The sequence below is a fragment of the Mus musculus genome, chromosome 12 (genome assembly GCF_000001635.26).
Source record: "Mus musculus strain C57BL/6J chromosome 12, GRCm38.p6 C57BL/6J".
Lineage (NCBI taxonomy): Eukaryota > Metazoa > Chordata > Mammalia > Rodentia > Muridae > Mus > Mus musculus.
The window spans coordinates 91,681,408-91,696,952 of NC_000078.6; the positions used below are offsets into that span (position 1 = coordinate 91,681,408).

The 15,545-nt window shown below is 44.7% G+C and overlaps 1 protein-coding gene and 1 long non-coding RNA gene across 14 annotated transcripts in view; one reads left to right on the forward strand and one right to left on the reverse strand.

Annotated features, from left to right (window-relative positions):
* The window catches only part of Ston2 (stonin 2), a 153,428-nt gene that overhangs the window by 48,399 nt on the left and 89,484 nt on the right, over positions 1-15,545 (reverse strand). The window contains exon 1 of one of the 11 annotated variants that reach the window (XM_006515381.4): positions 4,548-5,085. The exons of the other annotated variants lie outside the window; for them this stretch is intronic. The gene's annotated coding sequence lies outside the window, so the exon portion shown is untranslated. Of the gene's footprint in view, positions 1-4,547; positions 5,086-15,545 lie in introns of those variants that run through there. 11 annotated transcript variants of the gene reach the window in all.
* Gm16876 lies at positions 391-8,229 on the forward strand. 3 transcript variants are annotated; one of them, XR_001780665.2, is made up of 3 exons: positions 1,991-3,410; positions 3,623-4,551; positions 5,048-8,229. It is a non-coding gene; the product is annotated as a predicted gene, 16876 (long non-coding RNA). The 3 variants fall into 3 exon arrangements; XR_003950226.1 differs by having other exon boundaries at positions 4,422-4,551; XR_872911.3 differs by having other exon boundaries at positions 391-4,551.

The following is a 15,545-nucleotide window of genomic DNA, read 5'->3' on the forward strand; positions in this document are numbered from 1 at the left end:
ACCTTGGCTGCCTCTTGGCTGCCAGGGGATTCAACAATGGCTCCTTGATCCTTTCCAAAGAAGGAAATGGTATGGTTTCTTCACATGCCCTTTCCCCACAGAAGGTTGAGGAAATGGGTATTATTGTATGCCACAGGGATCCGTCAGTTTGTGTGCTTGTGCGTATGTGTGTGTGTGTGTTTTATATCTATCTATCTATCTATCTATCTATCTATCTATCTATCTATCTATCTATTGTGCGTATGTGTGTGTGTGTGTTTTATATCTATCTATCTATCTATCTATCTATCTATCTATCTATATGTCTATGTATATATTTGAGTCAGTGTTTCTTTATGTAGCCCTGGAACTTGTTATGTAGACAAGACTGGCCTCAAACTCACAGGTAGCTGCGATTAAATATGGGATTAAAGGTATACCTAGCCTGTAGTTGTTTGTGGCAACAACTGGTATATCCAGCACAGTAAGAGTCCACCTGTAGTTAAGAGATAAATAGTGTTTGCTTTTCCTTAGCATGTAATAAAAATAAGAGAGCTTGATAGTTCTCCTCACTATACCATAGATCTAGACTCCTATTCCCTTCTTAATGCCAAACATTCCTGTGACCTCAGCTCCAGGGAACACAGGGGAAATATTACACAGGGGAAATATTACTCAGGGGAAATATTACACAGGGGAAATATTACACAGGGGAAATATTACACAGGGGAAATATACACAACTCTAATTATCAATCTGGATCTGTGATTTTTTTTTCCCATCAAGCATCAGGGCCAATGTGCTTTCCCTGAAGACAACAATAAAGTACATTTCTATAGCTAAAATTAGAGTCACTATCAGAGTTGGAAACACCAAATGCCACTGTCTTAAGTACTGGACAAACTGGAATTATTGTATTTGCAGTAATGACAAGCCAGTGGATTGGCAAAACCACACAGTCACAGGCTTTTAATCTTGATCAAGCACCAGAACTTTGTGATCTTCAGATTCTAAGTCCCCAACAAATAACTGACGAAATACCCTAACACAAGATACAGGCCCATACTGTTAAAACCATCATGGTAATGGGGACACTCAAATTGAGGACGCCTCACCCATCACCAAGGTAACAGAATCCCATACGCTGACCAAATCAATTCTATGATGACATCAGTTGACACAAAATTGTGTGCAGGAACCAGGAGCAGGTAGACCAAATGTATCCATTAGCTGTGAGTTACATAACAAATCAATCTAAATTCTAGTTTAAAACAAAAAGCCCTCGTTGTTGGTCATGGGTCTGTGGGGGTGGGGGATGGGGAATAGGTCTGTCTGATCTGTGCTGGGCCAATTCAAGTGTCTGGACAGATGGCTAGTACAATCCCATCAGCTGGTTGAAGGGCATCACTGAGCCTCTGTAAGCCATTCATGGAATGTCTATTCCAAGAGAGCAAGCACATGTGTATGACGTCTCCCAAGATCTGGACTAAGGAACACACTTTTACTTCTGCATTTCTATTGGCCAAAGCAGGTCAAAATAGTCATATGCATGAAATATTCTTTTTGCTGGGCAGCTGTGGTGCACACCTTCAATCCCAGCACTCACACGGATCTCTGTGAGTTCAAGGCCAGCCTGGTCTAAAGAGTAAGTACCAGGACAGCCAGGACTATACAGAGAAACCCTGTCTCAGAAAAACCAACCCCTCCCCCAGACCCCCAAAAGCTTAATCCCTCTTCCTGCCTCTGCCTGTGCTTTGCATATGCATGCTCACACCTTATGCATGCCCACACCTTATGCATGCTCACACCATATGCATGCTCACACCATACGCATGCTCACACCATATGCATGCTCACACCTTAAAAGCTTTATGATCTCAGCCTTGCACCAAATAAGAGCCATCTGGCTGCACCTGAAGATGTGCCTGACCCGAGGGTGTAGTCAGGGCAAACCTCTCTCCCCACTGTCTCTTCTTAGCTTGGGATGTGAATACAGACCATAGGCTGACAGTTAGTTATTCTACTTTAGCGGAGGGCTGCTGGCTCCACTAGTTGGCTTCTTCACACTATCTCTGCTTCCTCCTCCTTTGCCCCACTGCCACCACTTAGGAAACAGGCAAAAGCTGCCTGGACTGCATCTGCCAACTGCTTTTCCAGATCTAGGTTCCGACATGTATGCGGCCGCAGTTATTATATCGCATCCCACAAACTAAGGCGCGGCTTCTGCTTTGTTTGGCTTTAGAATAATCACCATGACCTTTTGGAGAGTGTCACTCTCCACTGCCACTGGGATGCTTTAAATACCTACTTGTGAGGTCTGGACAGCATGGGGTGGGAGAAGAAGAGAATTCCAGAAACCAGAACAACAGCACAATAGAGGAGACAGCTCTACTAGGAAATGCCTGAAGGCTCCTCGGAGGGAATTCCTCAAGTGGGAAGGGGGAGCACGTAACCCAGCTGCCTTGAGCGAATCGCCTGACTCTGACTTATTAACGTAAGCCTAGTTTTCACCTGCCGGATAGGGTCAATGCTTATCATACCAAGCACCGAGAGTGCGACACACCAGAGGATTATAAGAGATGGGGAGATCACCATGAAGAAGCCTTGGGAAAGCCAAATAATCAAGCACTGCATCCTATTTGTTTCAATCCAAAAGCCTGGGTCACTAAAGCACCAACAGGAAGAGTCAACTACTCTCTTCCAAAACGCATTCTGTCCCAGAGTTCCGGGTCTGGAAGAGAGGCAGGTTTGACAGGGAGAGTGATGTAATTTTACCAGAAGGTGAAGTACCCAGTGTGTGAATGCTTAACAGAGCCAGAAAGGCTCTCAGTGCTAAGCGCCGTCTGGGTTGGCTTGGTACTCGTCCATTTGGCTCTTTGTCATAATTGGACAGTCATGGATTTAAACTTGTAATTTCCAGGTAAAACCACTCCGCCACAGGGTTTCTCACTTCCGCTTCTCAACCACTTGGCGTGGAAACAAGTGCCATCCTTGGATCAGAAGGTGAAGAGCTGGCTGACAGGCACTCAATCACCCTCAGCTTTTAATTAGCCGAAGGGAAGCCACGTGGATAAGGAAGCAAACATCTGGCATTATCACCCCAGGAACACCGATAATGACAATGAAGGCAGGCTACCAACTCTTCAGCAGAAGGCACACAGAACTTCCTGCAGACAGGCGTGGGGGGTGGGGTAGAGCATGAGGAGGCCATTCATCCAGCTCCCCTCCCCCTCTGCTCTCACGAACCAACTGTAGGCTCAAATGCTCTCTCTCCCGGCCTCATTTGTTTGCTCGTTTTGTTTTTGGCTGCTCATTGCTGCTCAAAAAACCCAGGTGTAGGGTAGGGGCAGCTGCTTTGGACAGAGAATGCCAGTGCTGCCTGCACCAAGATGCAGTGGAGAGGCACCAGACATCCACAAGGTTCACGCAAGGTGCTTCAGCTTAGGACAATTTCTATCACAGTTTCTGTTCTGCTTGCCTCTCAGCTTCGTGTCTTTCCACTCTAATGCAATCATGAGATAATTCCTCGGGGCTGTTGAGAGCATAGCGAGTCTCAAATAGGCGATGCTGGTGTGATCGGGTTAACTTCGCCCACCGATTTATCTTGCCTTTCACACAGTGTTCTTTTATTTTCTTCTTCCAGGTATGAGTTGAGGCTGGACCAGGAACCAGAGGCAGCAGTTTTATTCCTTCGAATGCCAGTGCATTCTATGGCTTGTTTTCAGAATCTCTGAAGCAAGGCTGGCTAACAATGCACTACTTGATTGCTCTGACTGACTCTCACCCACAGCATTGAGACAGAGGAGCCCTTAGCCAGGGCTCCACACAAGAAACCTGTTTCCCAGCCTCCTCCATTTGTCTGACGACCCTTTCCTCAGAGTCCCCAGCATACAGTACAAAGATCTCCGTTTTCTCCCTTAAATATCACAGGAGGCCCACATCAAACGCCAGACCTCTTTCTTCCTGGAATGCTGCCAATTTAATCTAATATGTCCAGGCTCACATAAATTTAATTAAACTCACTTATCTTTTAAGTCCCCCACCCCAAACACCACCTCTTGTCACCTCTCCACAGTAAAAGCTTTTAAAATGGGATTTTCTCTTTGCTTTTCAGCCAAAATGTCATGCAGGTTTACTTTAAAGCTACAGCAATCAGATGTATACTACAACTAGTCAGTAGGGCCCATGTATTAAAATGCCCACAAGCCCTTAACACCTTTTTTTCTCAAACCCTATTTGGTTACTTGGTGAGCAATTGGGGGGTTGAAGTGAAGGGAAGTGGGGAGGTGGGCGTGAAGTTTGGCATGGAGGGCCTCCCCAAGGCCAAAAGGGTAAGTTATGCCAATCAGAAGTCATGAGTGTCTTAAATTTTGCTTTAAGCCAGGCTATCAGGTTACAAGTTCTAATGAACTGCTCCCGAGAAAGACATTTCTTTGTCTCAGGACCACTGAGAACTAGCCAAACAGAGCACCTCTCAGAAACTCTCCCACCTCACCACAATGGAACAGGAAAGCCAACAGGAGAGCAAACGAGGTCCGTGAAGAGACTCCGTTGCGAGTAGCTCTTACCAAGGTGAGCAGAGTCCCCCTGGGAACCCCGGTCCGGGCTCTGGATCCTCCCGGTTCAAGGAGGTGATGGCGAGGGGTCCTGGTGGTGGGTGCGGGTAGAGGTGTGCGCTGTGCATGCTTCAACAGGACTCCCGGCAGGCTGCCTGCCTGCCTGTCTGCCACTCAGTCCTCTTGACTGGGTGGGAAGGGCCAAGATGAAGGGGGGGAAAGTGCAGGTTACTCACTGGCCTTCCCAGGCAGACACACCCAGGAGGAGGGAGAGGCAAGGCAGACTGGGAGATTCTTCAGAGCCACTGCCTGAGAGCTCATTCTGATTTCTTTTGTGATTACTTCCTGAACTCTGAGCTAAGTCATCTTGAGCCTAGGTGCTTAAAGGAGGCAAATAACCCTCGGCAATTAGACTGCAAGAACGGAAAGCAAAGGTGGCTTTAAAAGAAAGATGCTCAAGCATAAACTTTAGACTGAGTCCTCCCTGCCCGTCCATTTCTCCTGTGTTTCAGTTATCAACACCGAATCAACAAGAAAGTGAATGGTTACCCTGGGGCAGAAGCCGGAAGAGCCCAGATCGAGAGAACCAGACGTACTTCTAAAATAATCTGTAGGCTCAATTTTAGAGAAATGGTTTGCTCAGCTGTCTCCCACAGCCTATGGACTATATTTTGTATAAGATGCACATTATTGAGACAGACTTCTATAAGGGAAAAGCCGGAGCCACATGGTAAGTGGAGTAACTTACCTGGTAGCCTAGTGGAGGGTAGATCCTGAAAGGAAGTCTTTCTCAGACAGAAGGAGTGCATTGTGACTTGTCTGTCAGGGTCCTTGTGGGTGTGCAGAAACAAAAACAGTCCCGGGGACTCAAAGAAGATGAAGGGGAACTCTAGGGAGCCCAGTCTCTCTCTACACTTACCAGATCTTCCTCTCTCTTAACCCTAAGATGCTCTTAGTGGGGAGGTACATCTTCCTTCCCAGATGGGCTCACTGAAGCTCCTGCTGAGCCAGCCACTGAGTAAAAAGCACAGATTTTGGACCCAGGTTTGCCAGAATTTAAGACTTCTTACTGTCCCAGAACACTACCAAGCATGTCTGCACTACATTAAACAAAACACTTTCACGTTACCTAAGACCAAGACACCTTTTCTCAAATGGTATAGCTTTTCCATAACTGATATTTCATGAGATAAAGTCTATGGGACAAAAGTGGAAAAAACTTTCTTTCTTGTAGCTTCTCAACACTTTTAACAAGCTAAGGTAAGGTGTGGGGACTCGTGCCTGAACTCACAGCACTCTCTCAGGCAGGGGGATGGCCAACAATCTGATGCTTGCCTAGTAGGGTCCTATCTCAATAAAGACATAAAGTGGATGGGTGGTAATATGAGCAGAGGCAGACAAATCTCAAGGCCGGCCTTTTCTACATATCGAGTTCCAGACGAGGCAGGGCTACAAAGTGAGACTGTGCCTCAAAAACTCAGCAACTCAACTCAACTCAACTCAACTTTCAACTCAACTCTACTCAGCCAAAACCCAAAGACCCATGGGAAGTGGGGACTCCACAGCTAAGATGGAGGGCTGCTCTTGCAGAGGACCTGAGTTTACTTTCCAGAACCCTTGACACTGTAACTCCAGCTCAAGGGGACGCAACAATCCCTTCAGCCTGCAAGGGCACACATATGGTAAATATTCACTCTGACACACACACACAGCTGAACATTAATCTTGAGAATTCATTTTTAAAAAATGTCAAAAGCGGTCAGGTGGAGCTTTGTTTCCTAGTTTCAGCTCTCATGGCTTCCTTTTCTTCATGCTGGATAACTGCATTAAACTGTAATTGATGGTCAAATTATAAAATGTGAAGTGTGCCAGGCAGTGGTGGCACATGCTTTTAATTCTGACACTTGGAGGCATCTCTGTGAGTTCGAGGCCAGCCTGGTCTACAGGACAGCTAGGGCTAAAAAAAGAAACCTGGTCTTGAAAATCCCCCACTCCACCCCCCAAAAAAAAAAAAAAAATCTTTAAAAAGCTAAAACATATTGTGAATCTGCAAGCATGGAGTTTGTGTGTTTACCCTTTCTCAAAGGACTTTGGTTTTGGTTTTTGTTTGTTTCGTTTTGTTTTTGATGAGAGGAGATGGTTTAGACTCAGCAAACACTAATATGGAAGCAAATTATTGTATTTTTCTCTCCGTCCTCAAAATTTGTCTTTGAATTTATAAAAGATTCCATTATGAAAACTTTCAAGTGATGTATGAGAATATAAAATAAAGAGTGACTTCCCATCCCTCCTCAAACCAGCCCCATTCCTCAAAGGAAAGCACCACTAGCAATTTCCTAGGTTTCTGGCCACAGTGAATACACTTTTTAAAATAACACACCCTGGCTAAAGTATACCCCTGACGTGCTAGTCGGCACATTTTTTTTTAAACTTAATGATATAGAAGAATATTTTCCATATCAGCATATTGAACTGTTATTAGCACACCACAGTCAAGAAAAATCAAGGTAGGTCAGGGTTGGGGGATGCTCAACGGACGAACACCTGTCTGGCAAGTGCACAAGCCCAGAGTTTGATCCCCAGCAATGGAAGGAGGAAAGGAAAATAAGGGGAACCTGAAACCTGGGGTTACTACATTTTTTTAATATATAACTTTTTTAATTAAAAGTACGTTAAGCTGGACAGTGGTGGCGTACACCTTTAATCCCAGCACTTGGGAGGTAGAGGCAGGTGGATCTTGAGTTCGAGGACAGCCAGGGCTATACAGAGAAACCCTGTCTCGAAACAAACAAACCAACAAACAAAAAGTATGTTAAAAGTATGGCTATGTTGGCTTCCCATACCAGTCTTGGTTTAGCCTCCACTTGAATCTTATGTGTAGAACTGGGAGGTTGGGGGGGTGGGGGGGGAGAGCGATGGGATTTCTCAACCTGTGGGCCATGACTCCTTGGGATAATGGACTCATTTACAGGGGATACCTAAGACCTTCAGAAAACACATTTACACCATGATTCATAACAGTAGCAAAATTACAGTTATAAAGTAGCAATGACCATAACCTTATGGTTGGGGTGGGGGTTTACCACAACATGAAGAACTGTATTAAAGGGCTGCAGGATTAGGAAGGTTGAGAGCCACTGCTCTAGGATCGACCTCACTATAAAGTACAATGTACCAATGGTACGACAGTAGCACAAACCAACACTCCCTGAGCGTTCACCATCTACTCCATGCCTTTAAAGTTCTTTTTACATATTGGCTTAGCCCTTTTCTCCAGAACCCTGTGAAGCAGAGACTGGGGTCAGCTGTTTTGTCAAAGAACCCCATGGAGGTGTGTTGCTAGCAAGTGGGAAGGGCGCAGGAAATGTTGAAAACTGCTGTATTAACAAAGAAAGAAAACAGTTTGGACGCCCCTGATCTTGACATAGGTTGTTCTTCAAGTAGGATTGTGAACCTATTTACCAAGATAAACACTGTTAAAACATTCTCGTCAAGGATCTTAGCTTGCCAGGGAGCTGGAGAGATGGCTCAGTGGTTAAGAGCACTGCTGCTCTTCCAGAGGTCCTGAGTTCAATTCCCAGCAACCACATGGTGGCTCACAACCATCTGTAATGGGATCTGATGTCCTCTTCTGGTGTATCTAAAGACATGACAGTGGACTCATATACTTAAATAAAATCTTTAAAAAAAAAAAGATCTTAGCTTGCCTTTCTATAAGTTCCAGACATTATCAATAAAATCTGTTTTGACTTTATTATTTTTGTTTATTATCATCATCATCATCATTATTTTATATTACATTTGGAGGCTGGAGATATGGCTCATTCACTAAGAGTAAATCTTGGCTGGGCAGTGATAGCACATGCCTTTAATTCTAGCACTTGGGAGGGAGAGGCAGGCAGGTCTCTGTGAGTTTGAGGCCAGCCTGGTTTACAGAGTGAGTTCTAGGACACCCAGGGCTACACAGAGAAACCCTGTCTCGAAAAACCAAAAAGGGGGCTGGAGAGATGGCTCAGTGGTTAAGAGCACTGACTGCTCTTCCAGAGGTCCTGAGTTCAATTCCCAGCAACCACCTGGTGGCTCACAACCACCTGTAACAGGACCTGATAACTTCTAGTGTGTCTGAAGACAGCTACAGAGTACTCATATAAAATAAATAAATAAGTCTTTAAAGAAAACCCAAAAAAGAGTGACTCCTGCCCTTCCAGGTGACCCTGTTCCATTCCCAGTATCTGTATCAGGCAGCTCACAACCCATAACTGTCCCCAGGGCAATGTGACACCTTTCCAGGCACCTGTATTCATCAGTCCACACACATGCTTAAAAATACAAATTTCTAAATTGCACTTTATTTTCTCTCTCTCTCTCTCTCTCTCTCTCTCTCTCTCTCTCTCTCTCTCTCTCTCTCTCGGTGGATTGGGTGGGATATACATGCATGCCATGGCTCATGTGGAGAAACCAATAGACAATTTATGGAAGTCAGTTGTGCCCTACCATGCAGGTCCCAGGAATGTAATTCACATCAAGACTGGCAGCCAAGTACCTCTACCTGCTGAGCCAGCTTGATAAATGATATCCTACAACAGAGACTGAGGGTGCCTCATATACTCTCTCATTTTAAAATAATTTCAATGGTTTTTGTTCACAATCACACACACACACACACACACTCTCTCTCTCTCTCTCTCTCTCTCTCTCTCTCTCTCTCTCTCTCACTCACACAGTACTTTGCTCTATTGTTCCTTGTGTAATCCCCCATTATCTCCCTCCCACCAAATCTTTCTTATTCCCAACAAGTTCCTCTCTTACTTTCATGCTTTGGGGTGTGTGTGTGTGTGTGTGTGTGTGTGTGTGTGTGCGCGCGCGTGCATCCCACTGAATACAGAATCACTTGCACAAGCAAGAAGGGAGTTATTTACTTAGCAAGGGTGACTTACCTGTGGCTACACCACTGTGAAAAGGGACCCAGCAACCATTAACTCTGTAGCAGCTAGGGGGAGGGCGAGGGCCTTTTGACCCTGGAATGTTGGTGGGCTGGCCCAGTCTGGTGCAGGTAAGCAGTGTTGCTGTGAGTCTGTGGGTGCATGGGCGGGTGGGGGTGGGGGTGAGGGTGGGGGGTGCACCACCCTTGTCATGTCCAGAAAACCGCATTTCACAGTGCTCCTTGCCAATCTCTGGCTCTTAACATTTTTTCGGACCTCCCTTCTGGATCTTTCCAGAGACTTGAAGGCGGTGATGTAGAAGTCATGTCTAGACAGCCCCTCTTTTACTACCAAAGGAAATAATGTTTAGTAGGTTGCATGAGTCTTTTCTAAGCTTACATACTCTCTTATGCTACTGAGCAATGAAGGATGCTAAGCTGGGTATGCATCTGAACCACTTATTACACGAGAGGCCCTAACGCAGTGTGCATACAAACAGAGTGTATCAGAAACTTGATGCCAATATGCAAGTTAGAGCAAGCAATAATGCAGCTCACTATTATTAATAACCTTTACTGTCCCCCTCTTCCTCTTTTTTTTTTTTTTTAAATCTAAGACAAGGTTTCTCTGTGTAACCCTGGCTGTCCTGAAACACACTCTGTAGACCAGGCTGACCTCGAACTCCACAGAGATCTCTCTGCCTCTGCTTCCTGAGTGCTGGGATTAAGTACCACGCCTTGCTTACCTACCACAATTTCAAAGGTCAGTTGAGGAACTGACTTTTTTTTTTTTTTTTTTTTTGACTCATTCTTACTGACTCATTCTTAGAAAACCTGTCCAGGAATACTATGAATCAATACCTTCATAAAGTCTCAACGGATGCTCCTGTTCCCAACAAAACACAACAGAGACCGTCACAGTCAGCTGACTGGCTTGTTCCTCCCAGTGCAAGCATCTTCAGTAGCATCTCCATGGCTTAAGCTTTAAGCTCTTGGTTTGCTCCATTTCTCTGCACACCTTCCCAAGCAAGGGGAGCCTCGCTGAGAGAGGAAGAGCAGTGACTCACATTCCTGTAGGCTGATCACAACTGAGTGACCACTGTCACTCAGAGAAACTAACCTCTTCTCACCATCTCTTTGACTCCCACCCTGATAGTAAGCTGTAACTTTCAGCAGGGCTGCAACACACAGGAGCTCGGCAGCTGTCCGAGTATGTGCTCCCTCCTCCCATGTCCTCCCATCTAAGTTAGAGGAGTCCTCGTGTCCACTGGGGTCACGGCTGTGTATGTTGTTTCTTAGTCTCAATTATACTGAACAGTCACTAACCATCTGGGAAGAGGCCAACCTCAGGAACAGGCGACGCAGTTGTTCACTGAAACAGGCAGCATTAAAAAGATAGAGACGAATCCTTCAGCTGCTCTAGACTCAATGGGAAGGAAGAAACACCAAGTATCCATTGGTGTTGAAGAGAGCATTTGAACCCTGTTACCTATGCTCTGATGAGTCCTCACTGGGAAACCAGGCTGGCCTTGAATTTACAGAAATCTGCCTGTCTCTGCCTCCGGAACTCTGGCATTAAAGGTGTGTGCCACCATGCCCAGCTTTGAATTACTTTTCAAGAGAATATTTGCAAAATGAATTTTCCTCATTAGATTATGGAAAATTTCAAACATATAAAAGTGGAGAAAAAGGTAAAACAAACTTTCACATATATCCACTTAACAATTCAAAAATTGGTGTGTGTTAGGACCCAGCTGGTGCTATGATTCTGCCGAGTCCCTATTGAAGGTTCAGTCCTAGTGGGCGCTGGGAGGTCGTAGAGTCTTTAATGGGTGGGATTTAGTAGACAGTCTGAAGTTCACTTGAAGACGGCTGTGGGACTCTTTCCCTTCTCTTTTTCATTATACTTCGTAGCCGTGAGGTATGTGATTTTACTCTGCCATGGCTTCCTACTAGGGTATGCAGGTGATCGTGGAGAAGATGGAGGTTTGAGAAATGTCGTCAACAGGCTCAGGCCTTTGAAGACTTGGTCCCCACTGATGCTGGTTTTGGAGGTTATAGGACTTTTAGGACATGGATTCTTTCTGGAGGAAGGATGTTACTGGAGGGCGTGTTTTAGAGTTTATGGCCTCCCTGTTTCCAGTTCTCTCTCTCTGCTTCCTTTGTGTGACTGAGGTGTGACTTCTCAGCTTTTTGTTCCTGCCACCTGTTGTCATAATTCCCCTAGCAGGGATTTCTCTCTCTCAAAATGTAAGCCAAAATAAACATTTTCCCCTTGAGTTTGCCATCGGTCATGATATTTTATCACAGCAACAAAAAGTCACTAATACAAACAAGAACTTCTAAAACCGAGCAAAGGTAAATATTGCCTCTTTATAAATGGATAATCTCAGGTATTTCACTATAGTAACACAAAGCTGACTAGCACACCTTCTACAGTAGATTGACCTGTATTCTTTAATCAACAGGCTCTACTGTCTTAGCCCTCCAGGACGTTAATTGGAAATGTGGACTCTGCAGAGGTGACTCATCTTGAGTCAGGATGGATTTAGGTGGGCCCCCTGAATCTAATCAGTGTTTTCCTTGTAAGAAACACAATGCTATATGCGCAAGAAGGCAGCGTAAAACAAGCCAAAGTGTGCTGAGGATGGCCGGAAGTCACTAAAACCATGTTGGGTTCGGATTTCTGGTCTCTAGAACTGTAAAAGAATAAATCTGTACTGTGTTAAAATGCCTAGTTTGTGTTAATTTCTTACAACAGCTCTGGGAAACAGGATAGCCAGAGAACTCAAATCCAAAGTAAAGGATGGGGTGTGGGTAGATCTCCCAGATGGGAGAACATGAATCAGCTCGAATCTGCCTTACATCAGCAGGGTCTGTGGCCGGCTCTTCAAAGCTGCACAAGTACCAACAGGCTAGGCTGCTTTCCCCGAAAGGCAGGCGGGCAGGAGCTGCCCAACCTGTTGCACAGATACAACCTGATGAGAATGCTCTTTGGGCAGCTGAGCAGCTTTCGTCTTTTCAGGACTCAGGCATGGTGGGAAGGCTGACCTATCTGAAACAGCCTTTGCTCAGCGGTTACTGTAGCTAGGGTAGCGTCTGTGGCCTAATGAAGACTTCTGTGCACTGAAGCGAGCTGCTAAGTCACCTACCTGTGAAAAAGGTCAGCAAGCGCTGGCCACCCCTCAACACCGAGACTTCATCACCATCATGAAGAGGAGAACAAGCAAGCAAGGGTGCTGCCATCACGCCTGTTACAGAGCCACTGCCTCGCACCCTCTCCAGCATTTTTGTTTTGTTAGATCTCCTGATGATAACTGTTCTCACTGTGGTAAGTTGTATGTCAAAGTGACTTTAATTTGCACTCCCTTTAAAACTAGGAATGCTGGATACTTTTCAAAGTAGTTATTGGCCATGTCTATTTCTTTTTTTGAAAACTGTTTATTCTTATTAGCCCACTTGGAATTTTGATAGGCATTTTTATTAAATCTGAAAACTGGAAGTCAGGCGGGAAACATGGAAAGGGAAAGAAAGAGAGGGTGAAGAAAGGAAGGAAATCTGAGCCGAGCATAGTGGTTCATGCCTAGTAACCCAACACTTGGAACGCTGAGACAGGGTGATGGCCACAAGTTTGAGGTCAGTCTGAGTTACACAGTTTGATTTCATTTTTCCAGGCCAACCTGAGCTACACAGTGATAGTCAGTTTAAAATATCCTATTGTTTGAACTTGTAAACAAACCATAATTTTTTAATATAGACTATCTACTTGGCAATCAATAATAGGTACTTTGTTTTATTGAATTTAAACAATAGTTACCACCCCCTAGGGAAAGTTACATCCCAGAGTAAATTACAGCCGCCAGGTTAAAGCGGTCAAAGGTTAGGTACAGGAAACCATGGAAGATTTATGAGCTCAGGTGGGACATAGAGGTGTGCTGTCCTGGGTTAGCCTGGTAACCCAGCAAACGACAGCGTAGATCTCTTGAACATCCTGGTAAGACCCTGGGGTGACCTGCTTTATTTGTTTTAGATTTCCAAGTCCCTGGGATACGAGGCCAGGGAGCAAGCACTTGACTAACTGTTTACCTAGTCTGAAGTTCAAAGTCAAAAAAGCACAGCCCATCCTAGTCATTTTATGGGTGTTTTGTTTTGTCTTGTTTTTTAATAGACTAGTCTCACTATAACCGTGACTGGCCTGAGACTTACTCTGTAGACCAGACTGGACTCAAATTTACAGAGATCTCCCTGCTTCTGCTTCCTAAGTGCTGGGACTAAAGGTATGTATGACCACACCTGGCTTAGTCCTTTTCTTGTAACTGGTTATATTCCAGATGGTCAGGGTTGCTCAGCCTTTCCAGTGGTGAGGATTTTATTTTTAGCCTTCATAAACTAAGAGGCAAAATAACAAGGAGTAATGACTTTGGTCTTCAAGCATCACAAACGTATCTGTGTATCCAAGGAAGACAGCAATAGATGTGCTAATGTGTATAGAGGAAAGCTCACCAAGCCTCAGCGTTAGATAAAGAACTGCAGGCAACTAAGGAATACTGAGTCCAGGGAGAAATAGTTTTTTCTAGGGAAGTACTCGGCCATTGGTTACCCAATGTCAAATGATCAGCCTGAAAACATATCGCATACAAGTAACACTGTATGGACTGAGCAGGTTGAATTTATGTATTTAGGAGTATGTATGAATGTATATATGTATGTATGAATATAATATGTATGTATGTATGCATGTAACAACAACAAAAACGGGCCAGGAATCTGAAAGCAGGCGGGGGGGGGGGGGACACATGAGAGGCTTTTGGGGGAGAAAAGGAAGGGGAAATTAAATATCTGTATTAAAGTCTCAAAAAATCATTTAAAGAATCTCAGCTTTGTTTTTCTCTTTCAATATAATGAAATACTACAAGCAAATGGTAGACCATTACTCACTCATAGAAAGGATTAGAACAACATTTATTGTGCTCAAAAGAATTATGTCACGTGAAGGAACCAGGAACAATGGAGAGGCTATCTTACGAGTCCACTCATATAAGACTCAGACACCGTGAATTCATAGTGACAGCGAGCAGAGTAATGGCTGTCTGGGGAAGGGGCTGTGGACAAAGAAAGCAGAAAGGCTGATAGCTGGTGTTGGCCCCACTGTGTGTGTGTGTGTGGGGAGGTGCTCATTATTCTGATTATGAAGATGACTTCATGGGTGCTCATGTGTCAAACCACATCAGAGTGCATTTTGAGCTGGGCAAAGACAATAGTCAAAGTTCTTAGAAAAATCACTTCAATAAAGGGAGATGTATAATACAAATTTCAATAATATCTGAGTCCATCAGATATCTCATGAAAACCTGTCGTTTCTTTTTGGGCACAGAGTTGCACCCTACCTTTAAGGTTTTCTAGTAGTAGAAGTGGCTAAGAGTTCTGGCTGGCAGAGCCTCTGCATCCACTTTCCAGCCACCACTGGCTGCAGGAATGGCCAGAGAAACTCCCTGCACTCTGGAGCTTGGCCCTGGCTCTAGCCGGCATCGATGGCCCTGTGGACTATATTGAGTCCTCATGGGGAAAGCCCCATTTGCTGGTATCAGGGTCCCACCCACATGTTCAGAGTCCCTAGAGTCCAAAGTCTAAAGGTGACACACAGCAGTGTGGTTCATACTTAGGTAAACAGGTCCTGGTAGAGGCCCGGGACGGTCTGCATAGAGGGTTCTGGAGGCCTGTATACATGAACCAGGTTCTACAGCAGGCATGGGCACATGTGAAAGCAGTGGGAAATCCTATCAAATATAAATACATAATCTATGGTACATTACAAGTTCATCATTAGTGAATGATACATACTGATGTATCAATTGATAAAATATTCCTGATAGCAATATTAATTTGGTAGAACAGAATACCAATCACTGAAATTTATTATGTCTCAGTTGCTTCCTTGTTTTAAAGGAGAGACTTTTCTGCTTTTCTCACAGGCTATACAAAGAATGAATAAAAGCATGCACTGAAAAGCTCCCTTCCCCTCCCCCAAGCTCAGAGATCAGCCTGCCTCTCCTGCCTGGCTTCCAAACTTTATAAAAATGACAGTGTTT